Source organism: Ursus arctos, unplaced genomic scaffold (genome assembly GCF_023065955.2).
Source record: "Ursus arctos isolate Adak ecotype North America unplaced genomic scaffold, UrsArc2.0 scaffold_17, whole genome shotgun sequence".
Lineage (NCBI taxonomy): Eukaryota > Metazoa > Chordata > Mammalia > Carnivora > Ursidae > Ursus > Ursus arctos.
Genome location: NW_026622841.1, coordinates 5,618,328 through 5,637,468, shown reverse-complemented (window position 1 = coordinate 5,637,468; position 19,141 = coordinate 5,618,328). Strand labels below are relative to the sequence as shown.

General features: G+C 38.1%; 1 protein-coding gene across 1 annotated transcript in view; it reads right to left on the bottom strand.

The window, feature by feature from the left end:
* Positions 1 to 19,141, bottom strand: part of NETO1 (neuropilin and tolloid like 1) — a 107,508-nt gene that overhangs the window by 75,406 nt on the left and 12,961 nt on the right. The gene's annotated exons all lie outside the window — the stretch shown is intronic.

The window sequence follows — 19,141 nt, the reverse complement described above, 5'->3', positions numbered from 1 at the left end:
AAATGAGCAAATGGGAGTCCTAAATGGGTGAAGGACATGCTCAAGGTCATATGACTTGTTCTTAATCCAGGGCCCATCAGACCCTGGCGTTATGTAAGTGCCTTGAAGGGGAGATAACCTTCTCTCATTTTAATAGAACACCTCAAATGCCTTTAAAATGCCTACTTCCTTAATTTCTTCCCACAAAAAAAAAAAGTACACACTCTCCCTAAGGTATACAGGGAGTGTAAATAGAAAGATATTATCCACATTAAAGGAACAGAGAAGGGGAAAGGTTAATTTTTTCTGAGGCTCCAACATCCAAGCATATTTAAGAAAGGTTATTATTAAGTTGTTTTTGTTTTTAATTCAGCCGTAGCCTTTTGCATTTGCCATGATCGTACTTCTCTGTTTATCTCCTACTCCTGGAGGAAGGTGACAGTGTCCATCTATTACTTCCAGTGCCTAACACAGAGCGGGCGCTCAGTGACCACCGGTTAGCGAACGCGCTCCACAGCAAAGGATTTCCAATGCTCTGAGTCAGAAGCTGTTTCTAGTCCTCCATTGTCTGGCCCACTGCCTAGAAGTATAACCCCCGTGTTTCATTCCCCTGAGACCAACAGTTTTTCAGGGCTTGTCGGTCACCATTTGAAAGGCAGGTTGCCCTGGCTGAGTGAGTACAATTTCTCATCAGTAGAGGCTGGTTTATAGGGCCATTCTGCAGTCAGGACAGGAGCTCAGAATAAATATCTGCATGAAAGAGACACCAGCCAGGATTCTAAGGTGAGTTCTGAACATGGACAAGGGAGGGAAGCATGGCAGGCTTGGAAGCCTGAAAGTGCAAAAACGGAAAGCTACTCATGGACTCGCCACAGTTCTCCTTCTCCACCCTCTGTTTGCCTTTAATTCTCACGGGAAGCCAGAATAGCCCCAAAGTAGGCATCCTTGGTCTAGTAACATTCAATTTCTATGTATACAGTTATTACCCTAGATCTGGAAGCCACCATAAACATTATCGGAGTGCCAGGTAAAGGCAAAGAACCTAACAAATAAATCTTGGGCTGCCAGTCAAGCCTTTCCTAGTTCAAGGGTCACTCTTCCAATGATACAAGCAAGAGGGGAATAATTATTGAGGATAATTTATAAAGATCTCAGAAAGTCTGCTAGTGGCCTAAAGAAATTTTCCACAAACATGTATTATATAACCCAATAAGGAATTTGAGTTTGCTCCAACAGCAAATTCAGAGGTAAAGGGAAAAAAAAAAAAAAAGAGTCTTGGAAATTGCACTCTGGGCTTTAACCAATAATATAGACATAAGATTGTGGCTAATGTAAGTTTAAAGGAAGGTGAATTTCCTGGTGAGATCGGTTTTGTTTTAGGGGTTCAAGGTAGAATGATTGACACCAGATGTGATCACAGTAGGACAGTAATGAAAAGCTTCGTAGACACCAGATAGAGCAGATGAACGGTGACCACCAACAGAGTTAATATAAGCTTATTTAGCTAACTTTTGTAGTGTGCCTGCTAATTCATATCGTCCCAGGCAACATACTATTTTCCAAAGAAGGGAACCCCTTCCTCACCCCTACCAGCAGCATAAATTTGGGGAACAACAGTTTCTGGTTATTTAACTGTTGGCACCCTTCTGTTTTGGTGACAGTCCTTCTAGCTGTTGCTTTTGATCATCAAAGAGATGGAGAGGAGGCAGAGGCTGGGTCAGACTTCCCGAAAGACAGAAGAAGTTGATGTAAGGGAGAGGAAAAGAATATTTGGAGGGGAAGTAAAGACTTAAATAAAATATTTAGGAAATTTGCTTTTTGATATTTGAAATAGTTACCTCACCCAACTCCTCGAGAAAACTTTAGCAAAATTTGCATCGTGGATCAAAGACTTGGCAATAATATTTGTGGCTTTGGTAAGGAGGGATGAAATGGTTTCTCACAGTCTACAAACAGGCCCAAGGTGGGGAAGAAGGTTCAAAGTGTCCTGTCAAATGGTTTACACATCTATTATCTTACTTAGTCCTTGCAAAATTGGATCAGTCATTGTAACAAGCACTTGGCAGACAAGAAATCTCAAACTCAGAAGGGCTAATTGTTTTGTTTTAATTAATAGCTGGACAGCATCCTAACTGCAGCTAAAACACAAGCTCACCTTACTTTCCAAACCTGTTGCCAGATTTCCCAGATCTGAAGGCTTAGCTTCAGCCTGGCTGGCACAACAGCTATGCTCTTCTTACTGTGTCCCGCGGCACTCCCGCTTGTCACCACTCACTAACAGCGGGGGCTGTACCACTATGGCATTCGTGGTCAAGGAAGTGCGATAAAGAGAAAAGACATTGAGCTCTTTGCAAAATTTAATGAAAAGGTAAAGCTGATTGATGCTATTTTTCCACTTAGGAAAACAAAATATATACAGAAAAGGTTTGGAAGGTGGGAGAGAAAGTCTCACTGCCCTTGCACCTTTTCTCTAGGTTTGAAATTGCTTCACGATTTTGTTTAAAAGTACAAAGAAATATAAAGTAGTGCCTGTGGGGGGAAGTACTCAAAATGAAGAGGACTGAGACCCGTTATTATTTCAGTGTTTGAGATTGTCATTTACTATTTTGTTACTAGCTGACAACATGAGTGAATTAGTCTTTTTCTGACAAATACGCATTACGATGTACTTGAAAAATATGAATATTATTTTTATGGGACAAAAATGGACTCATAAGATAAATTATAAGCAGTGATATTATTATTAATATTGATAACCAATATGATGATGATGACACCGTTCATGAAAATAAAATACCACAATTAAGATTTTTAAAATCTAGGGCAAATGTTTTGCTTAATTATGATACGGGAGGAAATGTTGCTACCATATGAAAGACGTTAGACTACAATGAAAAGAGAAATTCTAGGATCACCGAAAACATCTCAAAACTCCACAATAAAATCACAAAGGGTGAAAAAAATCAACGTTTTTGAGAAGTTAAGCCCTGAAGCAAATAGATAATTTGTTGACAGTGGGGCCGAAGACCTAAATATAAACATGTCTTCTGTACAAGTCTCAGCTTTGCTAGGGAGATGACCTTGAGCCTAGCATTTAAATATTTTTAATCTTTTTTTTTTTTCAAAAATCCAAAGGAAGAATGGCAACGATATAATACCTATAATAATCAAACGCACTAACGCACGCAAAGTGCTTAGAACAATGCCTGGCATATAATAAGAACTCAATCATTCATTATTTTTATTAAGATGAATATCTTATAATAAGATTGTGGAAAGCAGGAATCACTGCCTAATTATACCATTATTTCATTTGAGTTAATTTTGAATGGCTACATTTATCATATATTGTTATGCTGGATAATTTCATAGAGAAATTTGGGAGAAAGGTATTTTATCTAATAAATAAATCCAGATGCCTCTGATGAGAAAGAAGCTACTTTTTTCCTATAAATACGTAGGATATATATATATATATATATATAAGAATATTTTGCAAAATGGTATCACCTTTCTTAGTCCAACCATCTAAATTGTAGCTAATAGTGAGTAGTGTTGCTATTTATGTTATTATAACTTGCAATGGAGACCAGTGTAAATCCCAACAGAGAAGATGAAGCAATAGGTAGAGTAGTCCATATTGTCTGAGTAAGAAGGAAATAACTCAATGAATAGAGAAAAGTGACTCTTTTCTTTTCCCTTCTCCCACTCACCCCATTCTGGTAAGTTGGACCAAATGTATTTCATCAAATCTTGCACAACACCTGCAATCCTGATAATAGAGATTTTATTTTCGAAAGTAAGTATAAACAAATGAGGTCACTCCTAAAGGGCAGTATGGCAAAGTCATACTAGAAGAAACACCAAATGGTATTACACTTGCTCACTTAATATGCACTACGGCTCATGTCTACCCTTGCACCTTTCAGAAATATCCCAGTTAAGTCCGTTTTTTTAACCAGTCTCAGAGAAGTAGTTCTCTCCATAATTCAGGAGAAAGTTCCTACCCCTGGGAAGGCTCCAAGCATGGGACCAAAAAAATACTCTTCTCTTACCTCCCAAAATAAAAGGCATTTCTCAAGTCGACCTCTACCCAAAGAAAAACTGATGCCAATTGATAACTTGCTAAAATTGCCCATAAGAAAGAGGCCAAGCCTGAGTAAAATGTGAAATTCCCAACTACACAAATTTGTGTTCTAATTTAAGAGGAGAGCACTGGCCCAAACTCTATTAATGTTCTACTTTGATATACAGATATCATAATTAATTGGAGTTTTGTGCTTTGTTCTCTCATTAGCGCTCTTCCCCTTCCCCGGCTGTTCTTCCATGCTCCAGGGCTAAATCGCTAACAGCTGGTAGAACATGTCCACAACGATACTGCATTGGTCCCTCTCTTCCAATATCTTTAAAAGCAAACGTACCATTTTCTTACTTTATTCTCCAACATAAGTGACGACACAATCAATCACCAAATCATGGAGGACAGAGACCTCAGACTTCTCCACTCTCTTTCTCAACATGCACACCCGATATGTCATTCAATCTTCAAATTTGCCCTTTCACTACAGGGCCACACACGACTTGAATCTTGGTGCTTACAATTTCTTCCCTGCAGTGCTTGAATTGTTTCATCTTCATTCTCTGGGCTTCTATTTTGTCTCTACTCAATCCATCCATTGCAATTCAATTTAAAATATTAGTACATTTCTCACTTTTCCTGAACTTGTGTTTACAGAACCATTCAGCATCTGAATTAGACTATTCTTCTGGTCTTATCTCAGCTCCTCTCCTTTCAAAGTCATGCATTTACTTTCTAAATGGCCTTGACTACCTGTTACACATTTTACCAATTTTTTCATACCTGGTATCTGGCTCCTACCTTCTTTTGATTATTCAATTCCACTCATTCATTCATTTATTCATCCATTAACTTATCCAGGTATTTATTCAAATAGATTTCAATAAATGTCAGTGAATGCTAGGCACTGATAAGGCACTGGAAATTTAAAGGTGTAAACCAAAGTTCCTTCCTTTTAAGAAGTTTGGTGTTTGACAGAGAGAAAGAATATTTCCGAAACGCACTCTAAAGGGGCATGGCAGAGCCATAGCTGAGTAAGCACAGGGGGACACGCGGTCCATCCTGGAGATGTAGGGAGGGCTGTGTGGGGAAGTACCACGGAGGCACAGGCCTCACGTCACATCCAGGGTTCCCCCACTTTTCCGTTGGCACTCATCAGACTGGATATGAATATTATTTCCTCAAATGCACTGTAATCTCCTCCAGAGCAAAGTCTGTATCTCAATCTCATGTCTCAGCATTTAGAGTAGAACCTGGACCAATGATGGGTCAATACTCTTTTATTGTGGAATGAATTTACAAAATAATGAATCAGAGGTGCAGGTGTGATCTCGGGGAAAATCACGCCACCTGTGAGGTAACGTCAGTATTTTGACCGCATCAGTAGATAGAAAAATCTATAGTGATAATGTTTCCAGTGTTGGTCTCATGAGGAAGTTAAAGCTAAGAGATCAAGTAAATTGCTGTTGCCGAAAGTCACGTAAGAAAGTTTCCACGCCACGATTTGAACTTACACAGCAAGCTAGCACTAGGGCCCATGTTTGACCGTGTTTTGAAACCATTATACATGTGTATACGTTTATATATACACACACACACGCATGTATGTGTGTGTATGTGTAAGTTTATACGCTATATGAAACTATGAAAAACCTATGAATATGAGAAAAATGGGTTTATGAAGAAATAGAGAAACTAAAGACATATACAAATAAACTATAGCAATTATTTGGCACATTGCTAATATTCTCTGAAAGGAAATGAGTATCTGCCAATATATTTTAAAATAAAGACCTAAAATAAATTATTTGCAGTTAAATATGTATTAAGATTACAGCTTCAAATTATTAGTGAATTAGAATTATTAATATTTTTTTTCACTGATGAGGAAATGTAAGTTACATTGAAAATAGCTTGAAACCAGTAGGGAACTGCTCTAGAACCCTATAGGCATAAAGGAATATTTCATCCAAAGATAATGAGAAAAACATACCAAGTCACATTTTTAGAGTGACTTTACCTTCACAGAAAGTTGGGCTTTAATGTGGATTATTTTATGTCTAGAATAGAACATGTAAGTTCTTAAAAGAAAAACTAGACCCAATTCAAGCTAGGCAGTGGAAAGTTTAGCACAATGAATATAAATGCCAACCCTGACATTTCGAACAGAAAACTATCATATTTATTTATATAATTGCTACATTTCTCCTATGTTAAGGGTTCATAAATAGTTCAGATGGAAATAGCATCTGGATCTTTTTTTTCTAGAAAACGTGGAAGCAGACCAAAAGAAAAACAAAAACAAAAGCAAATGGGGCTGGGAGAGTCAGGACGCGCGATGGAGAGCCTGGAGACGCAACAGCCAGGAGGAGCAGTGAGAAGGGTGTGGGAGACACACGCCAGGGAGTCGTCCAGGAAAGAGGTATGCAACCACTGCGGGTACATGAAAAATGCTGAGAAGGAAAGGGTGGCAGGCAGAAGCTGGGGAAGAATCCAAGAGAATAACAAATGGAATGGACTAAGTGGCGATGAGATAAAAGGTAAAACAGCTGTCAACCAAAAATAAGCACGGCTGTATGACTGTTTGCATGCTCCCGTCCTTTAATTTAAAATGGAGATGTAAATACAATTCGAAAATTATTTTTAAAAGAAAGTTACAAACACATGCAACAAAACCAGGAATAATTTTCTCACCAGTTTACCAGTTATCTCTGGCAGAAGGTCATAGTAAGGCCCATGGAAGCCCTTCACTGCCATTGTCATGACAACCGTCTTCTTTCCCACTTCCATTGCACAGCCACGGACCAGTCTACAAATTCTACTTTGTTTGCCCGCCAAATCTGCTACAACGCTCCTTTCAGAGCGCATCAGCAAGCATGATAGAGTCTAGGGATGTTTTAAGGTAGCACTGATTTTCTATATCACAATTCTCCCTGAATCACTTAAGAGAACCTCCTTGGGGCTTTGAAGTGCAAATTTCAGAAGAAAAGCTCCCAGGGAATAAAACTGTCTTCTGATTTGGGTTCTGATCGATACAGAACAGAAGTGACCTATTTATGACTAAGATGTCCTCCTGCTTAAAAAAGTCAAGTTTAGTTCTTTTGTGGGTACATGCCTTGCTGATTGCGAAGAGCCCTACTATATTATAATCACTCTGTAATTCTGGGGATAGTCTGGTTGAAGTGAGGTGTCTGAAAGTAGTTGGAAAGGGAAAATGCCATAAGGAGGTACTGAGGCAGAATTTCAAGCAAGTCAGCATAGCTGTGAAAATGGTGGGAAGCTAGCCAAGTGAGCAAGCAAGAACAGACAGCAGAGCTCTTCTGAAGCAGAGGCACCGGGCAGATACACCGTGAAGAGGCAGAGGCTTCAAGATGCCAGGTTCTACAAATAGCTATTATTACCACAAACAAAAATACCACCATCCCAGTGCACATCTCTGGGAAGGATTGCAAGTCATTATTTTGTTGCGGTTTCAGCCATATTTATGCATATTGATGGCATTCACACAAAATCAAATGGTATATAGAGAGACATATGCATACATCCACATAGGAAGAGAGTATCAATCTTTGTGTAGGAAAGCCACGCCGAAATGATCGGGTGTTCTGCATTTTGAACACAAGTATTTTAAAAATCTGAATTGATGGACTCAAAGGATTATGTTCTTCAACCCAGCGATCAATTCATACATCATTTGTTTACTTTCTGTATCACTCCCCAAATTTTGAAACATTTTAAAAGTTAGTTATATGCCAAACTAGTTTCCTTTTGCTCCTGTCACAAATTATCGCAGATTTAATGTCTTAAAGCCATGAAAATTTATTATCTTACAGTTCTGGATGTCAAGTCTGATATGGGTCTTACTGAGTTAAAATCAAAGTGCTGGCAGGGCTACGTTCCTTTTCTGGAGGCTCTAGGAGACAATCCATTCCTTGCCTTTTCAGCTCCTAGAGACTGCCCACCTCCCTTGGCTCATGGGCACCTTCTATCTTCAGAGCCAACAATGGCCACTTGAGTCCTCCTCACATCATATCATTCTGACACTGATTCTTCGGCTTCGCCCTTGAAGGACCCTGATGATTACACTGGGCCCATGCAGATCATCTGGGATAATTTCCCTGTCTTTGGATCAGCTGATGAGCAACTTTAATTCTGTCCACAACCTTCATTTCCCTTTGCCATGTAAAGTAACATATATCCAGGTTCTAAATTTCTGAAGGTAAAAAATGGCCCATCTTTGTGGGCCATTATTCTTCCTACCATGGTCTAACCTGTGGCCCACCAAGACTCAAGTCCATCCCGTGTGCAAAATACATTCATCCCATCCCAAGGCACCCGAAAGTCTCAATCCATTATAGCATCAACTCGAAGTCCAAATCCCATCAGCTCAACGTCTGAATCATTTAAGTCAGCTGTGGATGAGGCACTGGGTACTCTCCGGTGGCACAAGTTCTATCTGTGAACCTTTAACCCAAGAAACATCTTACCTGCTCCAAAAACACAATGGTGAGGCAGGTATAGGGTAGCGTTTATAGAGATTTCTCCTTAAAAGGGGAGAAGGTGGAAAGAAAAATAATTCCAACAGTCCCAAGCAACTATGAAATCCATCTGGAAAATTCCACCTGGTTTCAAAGCCTGGAAATTATCCTCTGTGATTCTTAGCTCTACTACTGGGCTCAAAGCCCCATCCTCTGGGCTTGGGGTTGTGCCCTCTGCATCAGCCTTCCTTTTTCACGAAAGGTAGACCATGTCTGCAGTGGAGTTTTATCAGCAGGTTTCTCGTCTGTAAGCATTTGGTGGTCTTAACCATTTTTTCATGTCATCCTGTCGCCTTCGGTTCTAGATGGCAATGTTTTTGCTGATACAACAACATTCCCAGCAACCTTGTGAGTCTCCTGTGTATGTCACGAGATTTGCCCTATTAGCCAAGAGGCTGCTCCACGGGTCTTTTCTAGATAATCCCATCTCTATTTTGGGCTTCTGCTGCGATGACTGAAGAGATTTGTGAGTCACACACTTAATCATTTGAAAGAGCCTTTTGTGAGACTGAATATTTTAATGTTTTTATCTGTCCATAGGATGAGCAAAAGGCTGTCCAGCTCCACCTTCATTTTCTCTCTAGAGCATGTTTTTCCAACCCCATCCCGAGTTCCCTAAATTTCAATAGGCAGTGAATCTCTTAATTTTAGAATCATCTGTAATCTAACAAGTCGTTAAGCCTCAGTTACTTTTGGTTTAAAAGTTCTTCCTTTAATCTGTCTCTTCCCTCTTGTGTCTTCCTAAAGCATCAAGAAGAAACCGGGCTGGATCTCATCTCTTTGCTTGGAAATCTCCTCAGTTAAATGTCCAAGTTCATTGCTTAAACGTTCTGCTTTCCATATAATTCCAGGACACAATTCTGCTAAGCTTTCTGACACAAGAGAACAAGGATTCCTTTTCCTCCTCTTTCCAAATACACGTCCCTCATTTCCTTTGGAGTCCTCAAAATTGGCACCTTCCACGTTCACATTTCTACCAGCAGTTTACTTATGATGACGTTTATATTCTTTAAAGCATATATGTTTCCATGCAATGCTCCTCACTTCCCTGGGAGTCCTCATTGGCAAAGTTGTTAATATCCATATATCTATTAACAGTCTGTTTAAGGCAACATAGGCTTTTTCTATCATGCTTTTCTTCAAAATTCCTCCAGCCTTTGCCCACTGCCCAATTGCAAAAACCATATCTACATCTTCTAGATGAGTTTTTACAGCAGCATTCTACTTTCAGGTAGGAAAACCTGTATCTATTTCTATCACTGATACAACAAATTACTATAAACTTAGATGATTTAAACAACACAGATGTGTGATATTACAGTTCTTAATGTCAGAAATCTAAAATGGGTCTCACTGGGTTAAAAGCAAGGTGATGGCAAGGCTTCCCCCCCCCTTCTGCAAGCTCTAGGGAAAGATCCATTCCTTGCCTTCTCCAGTTTTTAGGGGCTCCCCACATTCCTTGGCTTATGGTCCTTTCCTCCAACTTTAAGGCCAGAATTGGCCTTGGATTCTTTCCTACATCATATCACTCTGCCATGGACTTTTCAGCCTCCCTCTTCCACACCGAAGAACTTTTGTGATTACAGGGAGCCCTCCCAGATAATCCAAATGAAGGCCCCAGCATGGAAGTAATGTGATTAGCATCCTTGATCCAATCTATTATCTTAATTCTCATTACCGAGTAACCAAATATATTCACCGATTTCAGGGATTAGGTCATAAATATCTTTTTGGGGGAGGGGAGGGGAAATTGTTTACTACAGTCTATCTGATTTTTATTATCTTATAAACTATAAACTGATTGTATGGAGGACAGAATCTTGTAGATACTGTATTTCTACAGTGTTTATATACAGTACATATATCTTGTATATACTGCATCTCTACAGTACATTTGTTGAATAAATGCAGAGGCAAATAAAGCCTAGTGGAAATTGTCATTCTGTGCATTCACTTTAAGAATAGTTGTATGAGCTATACTTAAGTAGCTATAATAGCATATACATTCTAAAATAGGGAAGCATTATTGGTTGAGAAAACAACACGGTGGGTTGCTTTCCTGATAATTCCCTGATTTTATGCATATAAATAAAATAACAATAAGCCTCAAATTATATGCAAATTGTTATGAAAGAAAATGTTTTCAAAAATTACAGTTAGGTAATAACATCTTAGGCAAAATACATCAGATGTTTATAATTTGAAACACATACTTCTTCAATATGCAACGATAAGTTAAATGGTAGAGTTTTCTAGAGTATTTTACCAAGAAGCTTAATGACTCCAGATACCCAGAAAAAACATGACAGTGCAAAATGAAGACAGAACATACACATTATTTCTTTCTTTTGTTTTCTTTTTTAAATGTTCCTCTTGTTTAAATGATATAATTTCTCTTTAGAACTATGTAAGTGAAGAGTGGACGCTGGTCCTTTGATGCTGGGACTACTGCGTGATTGGGTACAGAGGTGATGTTATTAAGACTGATTGAGGCATGGCCTCAGCTAGTCCATAACACACATTTGTGCAAAATAGTAAGTGGTATTGATTTCAGGATACAGCTCTGCCCCAGGGCATCTGAATGTAAATGGGATTGGCCCTTCCTTCTCCTTCAACTGAGTGTCCTTGGGGTACACAACTGCACACAGCAACCCTGGAGAAAGGATGGTGCTGGAGACTGGAAGCAACTAGCATCAGAAGAAAAAGTCAAAGAGACCTGTGTTGGGAAGAAGGAATAACTGTGGGAGCCCTAAGACAGAAACTGTGGATTTCCCTTGAGTATTTAGCATGTGAGCTTCGGTTTCAAGTCAAGAAAACATTATACACACAACTGACCATGTCCATCATAGCAGATATTCGAGAACAAGGAATGAATCACATACTTCAGGCTCAGAGAGGTTGAAAGGGCAGAGTTTTATAACAGAGGTAGAGGGAGAGGAAACTAATTGTTGCCTCTTTGGTCATTTTGAATCGAAAGACATTTCAAACATGAAAAAGATGAAATTTTAAATTCCTACACCAGTTAATTAAACTTCTTAATATAACTGTACTAAAAGTGCTTGCAGTATGTGATGTAATTAAGGTCATACTCTTGACCCTTTGAAGAAGGTGTATCAGCACAATGGTTCCATAACAGATAAACAAGCAGCAGGTTAACTTCTACACAGCGTCATAAACCTGGGCAGCAGATTTTATCTAGACCTTTGGTATCTTCATCTTTAAAACGAAAAGGCTGAATGAGGTGAACTCCAAGCTCTCTTTCAGAGCTAAAGAAAATACACGTCTACAACAGAAATACGCCAGAGTCTCCACACGGTCGAGTCCCAGATGTACCATAGTCAATCTTGTGTGCCAGCAATTAACCACTAAGTAAATATAAACAACTTAAAACACTTTTCTCTGCCTCTCCAGGAAACAACAAGTTGAAAAAGGCATTCTTTCTGTACAGGAAACTTCTTAAAAATCTTCCTTCTCCTTTGTTAGTGCCTTCAGTATTCTCTGCACAGATGGCAGCTAATCCTGGAAATCCTCTCTCCCACTCTCAGCTTCTCTCCTGAACACCCACCAAGACCAAACAGCATTTTGTCTCTCTCTTTATTCCCCATCCCTCCCCCTAAGCCCTGTATTGTAATAGATCAGATGAACCAAGGCATGGGCTGGCTGCATGAGAGTAAGAGATAAATAAAACGGTCTTCACACGAACATGTTGGTGTCCATTATACACTCAATTTTGTCCCTGCTGTGACTCTCAAGTTTTTAATTTTAATTTTAGTTCTTAAAAAATAAGCCCCAAAAAGAAATACGAGAGATGGTTCAAGATGGTGGCATACAAAGACCCTGAATTCACCTCTTCCATGGAAATATCAAATCTATAGTTACATACAGAACAATTTTCTCTAAAACTACCTGAACAGCTCCTCTACAACGAAGGATACTAAGAGGTTTGAGGAAGCAGAGATACAATTTCACCAAGCAGGTAAAGCGGGAGGAATCTCACAGATACAGAATGTATCAGTGAGGAATGAGAAGTCTGAGCTCTACAGTAGGCATCCCAACTCTTGGGACCTGCACTGGAGAGATGAGCCTCCGAAACACCTGGCTTTAAAAATCAATGCGGATTATATCCAGGAGACCCAAAGGGTTGTAAGAAACAGGCATCCAGGTCCAGAAATCACAGAGAATTCCAAATAAGATAATTCCAAAGTGATCCACACCATGACACATTACAGTTAAATGTCAAAAGGTAAAGATAAGAAAGAATCTTAAAAGCAATGAGAGAAAAACAACTTGTTACATACAAGGGAATGTCCAGGAAACTATGAGCAGATTTTTCAGCAGACACTTTGTAGGCCAGAAGAGAGTGCCATGATGTACTCAAAGTAGTGAAAGAAAAACAAAACAAAACAAAACAAAACAAAACAAAACAAAACAAAAAAACACAACCCTTCTAACCATGAATACTCCATCCAGCAAGGTTATCTTTCAGAATTGAAAGAGAGACAAGTTTTCCTTAAAACTGAAAGAGTTTACCACCACTAACCTGGCCTTATAAGAAATGTTAAAGGGACTTCTTTAAGCTGAAAAGAAATAGCATTAATTAGTAGCAAGAAAACATATGAAAGTAAAAATCTCTCTGGTAAAACTAAATAATAGTAAAGGTAGTGAACTAACTACTTATAAAGCTAGCACGAAGGTTAAAAAACAAATTTGGGGGCGCCTGGGTGGCACAGCGGTTAAGCGTCTGCCTTCGGCTCAGGGCGTGATCCTCACGTTATGGGATCCAGCCCCACATCAGGCTCTTCCGCTATAAGCCTGCTTCTTCCTCTCCCACTCCCCCTGCTTGTGTTCCCTCTCTCGCTGGCTATCTCTATCTCTGTCGAATAAATAAATAAAATCTTAAAAAAAAAAAAACAAATTTGGTAAAAATAACCATAACTAAAACAATTAGTTAAGGAATACACAAAATAAAAAGGTGTAAAAGGTGACATCAGAAACAAAACATAGAGGAGAGTATATACATACAGTTTCAAAATGCATTTAAACTTAACTTGTAGGGCACCTAGGTGGCTTAGTCGGTTAAGTCGCTGACTCTTGGTTTTGGCCCAGGTCATGATCTCAGGGTTGTAGGATCAAGCCCCTCGTAGGGCTCTGCACTCAGCATGGAGTCTGCTGGAGATTATTTCCCTCCCCCTCGTCCTCTCCCTCTGCTCCTCCTCCTGCTCACACAGTCTCTCTCTCTAAAATAAATAAGCAAGATCTTAAAAAAAGAAAAAAAACTTAACTTGCTATCAACTTAAAATAGACTGGGATATATGAACTGATATATAAGCTTTATTGTAACTACAAAGCAAAAACCTATAAACAAAAGATACTAAGAATGGAATCTAAACATAACACCAAAGAAAGATATCAAACCACAACAGAAGAGAGCAAGAGAAGAAGAAAGGAATAGAGAGGAACTACAGAACAAGTCTCAATGAATTTAAGAAGATTAAAAACATGTCAAGCATCTTTTCTGACAAAAAATGTATGAAACTGAAAACCAATCACAAAAAGAAAACTGGAAAATTCACAAATATGTGGCAATTAAACAATATGCTGCCAAACAACCAACGGGTCAATGAATAAATGAAAAAAGAAATCAAAGAAAGCCTTGAGACAAATGACAGTGAAAAAACAGCATACCAAAATCAAAGGGATGCAGCAAAAGCAGTTCTAAGAGCTCACAGGCCTATCTCAAGAAACAAGAAAAAAACCCCAAACAATCTAACTTTACACCTAAGGAACTAGAAAAAGAGGAACAAATGAAGCCCAAAGTTAGTAGAAGAAAGGAAACAAAATCAGAGTGGAAACAAATGAAATTAAAAAAAGGAAAGTTAAGTGGTTCCAAAGAGCTGGTTTTTTGAAAAGATAAACAAAATTGATAAACATTTAGCTATACTCACAAGAAAAAAAGAGTGGGGGATCATACAAATAAAATCTGAAATGGAAGAGGGGGAGTTACGAGTGTCCAAAGGAATACAAGAGATCATAAGAGACTGCCATGAACAATCATACACCAACAAATTGGACAACCTAGAAGAAATGGATAAATTCCTAGAAACATACAGTCTTCCAAGATTGAATCATGAAGTAGAAAATCTGTATAGACCAATTGCTATCAGGGAGATGGAATCCTTAATCAAAAACCTCTCAACAGGGGCACCTGGGTGGCATAGCCATTAAGCTCTGCCTTTGGCTCAGGGCGTGATCCTGGCGTTCCGGGATCGAGCCCCACATCAGGCTCCTCCGCTGGGAGCCTGCTTCTTCCTCTCCCACTCCCCCTGCTGTGTTCCCTCTCTCGCTGGCTGTCTCTCTCTGTCTAATAAATAAATAAATAAATCTTTAAAAAAATAAAAAATAAAAACCTCTCAACAAAGAAAAATACAAGACCAGATGGCTTCACTGGTGAGTTCTACCAAACATTCAAAGAAGATTTTAATAGCTATCGTTCTAAAGTTCTTCCAAAAAATTGAAGAGGAGGAAATGCTTCCAAACTTATTTTATGGGGCTAGCATTACCCTGAAATCAAAACCAGACAAGGACACCACAAAAGGAAGGAAGGAAGGAAGGAAGGAAGGAAGGAAGGAAGGAAGGAAGGAAGGAGGAAGGAAGGAAGGAAAAATTCAAAAGTAAAGGCCATTATCCCTGATGAACACAGATGCAAAAATCCTCAACAAAATATTAGCAAATTGAATTCAATAAAAATGATCAATATACACCAGGATCAACTGGGATTTATTCCAGGAATGTAGGATGGTTCGGTGTCCACAAATCAACCAACATAATATACCACATTAACAAAATGAAGGATAAAAATTATATGATCATCTCAAATAGATGCAGAAAAAGCATTTGACGAAATTCAGCATCCACTTATGATAAAAACCTCTCAACAAAGTAGGTAGAGAGGGAACGTACATCAACATAATAAAGGCCATCTATGACAAACCCACAGCTAACAGCATACTTAACGGTGAAAAGCCAAAAGCTTTTCCTCTAAGATTAGGAACAAGACAAGAATGCCCACTCTTGCCATTTTTATTCAACATAGTGTTGGAAGACTTAGCCGGAGCAAGAAAAAGAAATAAAAGGCTTCCAAATTAGAAAGAAAGAAGTGAAACTGTCACTACTGGAGGGCAACATAATTCTATATACAGAAAATGCTGAAGACTCCACCAAAAAACTGTTAAATGAATGCAAATCAATAACAAAATCTGTTGTCTTTTTATACACTAACAATCAGATTAAGAATCAAGAAAACTCTTAAATTAAGAAAACAACCCCATTTACAACCGCTTCAAAAAAAAAAAAAAATCCTAGGAATTAATTTATCCAAGAGGTAAAAGTCCTGTACACTGAAAACTACAAAACACCGATGAAAGAACTCGAAGAAGACACAAATAAATGGAAAGATACTCTGTGCTCATGACTGGAATAATTTCTATTGTTAAAATATCCATATTATCCAAAGTAACCTCTAGATTCAATGCATGCCATATTAAAATCTCATTGGCATTTTTCACAGAAATAGAACAAATAATCCAAAAATTCATATGAACATAAAAGGTCCTTAACAGCCAGAGCAATGTTGAGAAATAAGAACAAAGCTGAAGGCATCACCCTCCTTAATTTCCAACTACAATGCAAAGCTATAGTAATCAAGACGATATAGTATTGGCATAAAAACAGACATACAGATCAACAGAAAAGAACAGAACAGAGAGCCCAGAAATAAACTCATGCACATAAGTCAATTAATTTATGATAGAGGCAAGAATATACAATGGGGAAAAGATGGTGTCTTCAATAAATGGTGTTGGGAAAACTGGACAGCCACATAGAAAAGAATGCAACTGGACCACTATCTTGCACCATACACAAATATTAATTCAAAATGGATTCAAGACTTGAATATATGACCAGAAATCACACAACTTCCTAGAATAAAACATAGGCAGTAAGCTCCTTGACATCATTCTTGGCAATATTTTCTTTGGCTCTGACTCTAAAGGCAATGGCAACAAGTGGAAAAATAAACAAATGGGAACTATATCACACCAAAAAGCTTCCGCCCGGTAAAGTAAACCATCGACCAAATACATAAAGAAATCATACAACTCAATAACAAAAAACAATCTGATTTTTTCAATGGGCAGGGGTTCTGAATAGAAATTTTTCCAAAGAAGACATACAAATGGCCAACAGGCACATGAAAGATGTTCAACATCTCCTCAGCAGAGGGAAATGCAAATCAAAACCACAATGAGATATCGTCTCACATCTCCAAGAATAGCTATTATCAAAAAGACAAGAAATAACAACCGTTGGCAAGAAAGCATAGAAAAGGGACCCCTCATGCACTGTTGGTAGGAATATAAACTGGTGCAGGCACTGTGGAAAACAGTATGTAGGTTCCTTAAAAAATTAAAAACAGAGCTATCATAGCTAGCAATTCCACCTCTGGGTGTTTATTCAAAGAAAACAAAACCACTAATTTGAAAACATATGCCCCCTATGTTCACTGCAGTCTTATTTACAATAGCCAAGATATGGAAACAACCTAAGTGTCCATCAATGAATGAATGGATAAAGAAGATGATATATGTGTGTGTACGTGTGTGTGTATATATATATTATATATAAAACAGACGATGAATTCACTGACCATGCACACACACACGTACGTACACAATGGGAATACTACTGAGCCATAAAAAGAATGAAATCTTATCATTTGTGACAACATGGATGGACCTGAAGGGCACTATGCTATGTGAAGAAAATCAGCCTTAGAAAGACAAACACTGTCTGATTTCACTTAGGTGTGGAATCCAAAAAAACAAAACAAATGAACCAACAAAGCAAAACCCAATTCACAGATGCAAAGAACAGTTTAGTGGCTGCCAGAGAGGAGGGAATTTGGGAGGAGGGGTGAAATCGGAGAAGGGGATCAAGAGGTACAAACTTCCGGTCATAAACAAATGAGTCATGGGGATGTAATGTACAGCCTGGTGACTCTAGTTAATAATAATGTATCACATATTATATAACTTTATATGGTGATGGGGAAACTAGACTCGCTGTAATCATTTCCCAGTGCACACAAATACCAAATCATTATGTTGAACATCTGAAACTCTTACAATGTTCCGTGTCAACTGTACCTCAATTAAAAAAAAAAGAGGAAATATGATGTTTGTTTCCATACATTTTCTTTTTGACAGCCTTTGCTGGGCTGAAGTGTAAAGATAATAGACAACACAATGCTATCTGAAGTTATTCAATCTTTTATTTCTATGTGAAAAATGAAGTAATCAAAGTCCTTCTTTCAACCTCAGCCTTTAAAACCTTTTATTCTTTCATCTTTTAGAGCAAAGGTCAAATTAAAATTTAGTTGTTGAAAAGGTGATATAGGTGGATAGATAGATGTGTGCATTTTTTTTCTTTCGTACCAGAGAATATATTATAACTCTGATTATGTGGAGAAGAAAATGTAGTAACTTTCAATAGGGTCAATATTCGCACATACATTCACATTTCAAATACAAAGAAGAAAAGCAATGTGCTGGATAATTAAAATAGCATCGAGTCCATGACAATATTTTACCTAAATAATGTATTTCATTTAATATGCATAGAAATCTTTTCAGAACACTCAATTTAAATCACTGCAGTATATCACTTCCACTGCCTTTGATGTCAATCAGCTTGGAGTCTAAGAGGAAGCTAGGAATTGGGCAGAAAGTTCCTGAAGCACTTTGAGCTCTCAGATGAAAGGTGCTGTTTAAGTACAAAGTATCATAATAATCTCAATAACAACTCCACTCACTTGCATGGGAATACCTGACTCTACCCCACCTGTTTGGTATTTTGAGGCACAATCCTTAAGTTAAATTTCTCTAATAGGGTGTATATAATATTGTTTCATAAAACTTTTTCAGGAAAAAAATCATCCAAAGAGGAAGATTTTATAAACATTGTATTATATGTCGATGACTAGCTGAAAACGTCTCCTCCACTAAGAAGAAAAGTACAAGGCTAACAAAAGATACTTGTTCCTAAAGAGACTGAAAGGATTACTTTCCTTAAGAGTAGAGCATCCTAGATGTTTTTCTTCCTTAATATTGAATAAAGCCCCTTGTAATGCTACTGGACTGGGGGTATAGCAGATGTTACATGTTTTCTTCTTCACCTATATTTTTCCAGTGGTAAAGAAAACTGAGGCATATAGGCAGCTGGCTGCAGGGGAAAATTATTGTCTACTTGAAAAGCATTCTCAGTTTGAGTAAAAAAGAAAATGTGGATTACAGATAAATGGCATTCCTCCGCTCCAAAAATTCATTTAACGTTTCCCAACTATAGTATTACTCTTTTTTGATTTTTTATCGTAAACACTGTTATTTACATAAGTAGTATCAAAAATGTAGCACCCTTTTCAAAAATGAAAGCATTACTAATAATGCTAATACATTCTCACCATATCTCCATCTGGGCCCCTTCAATT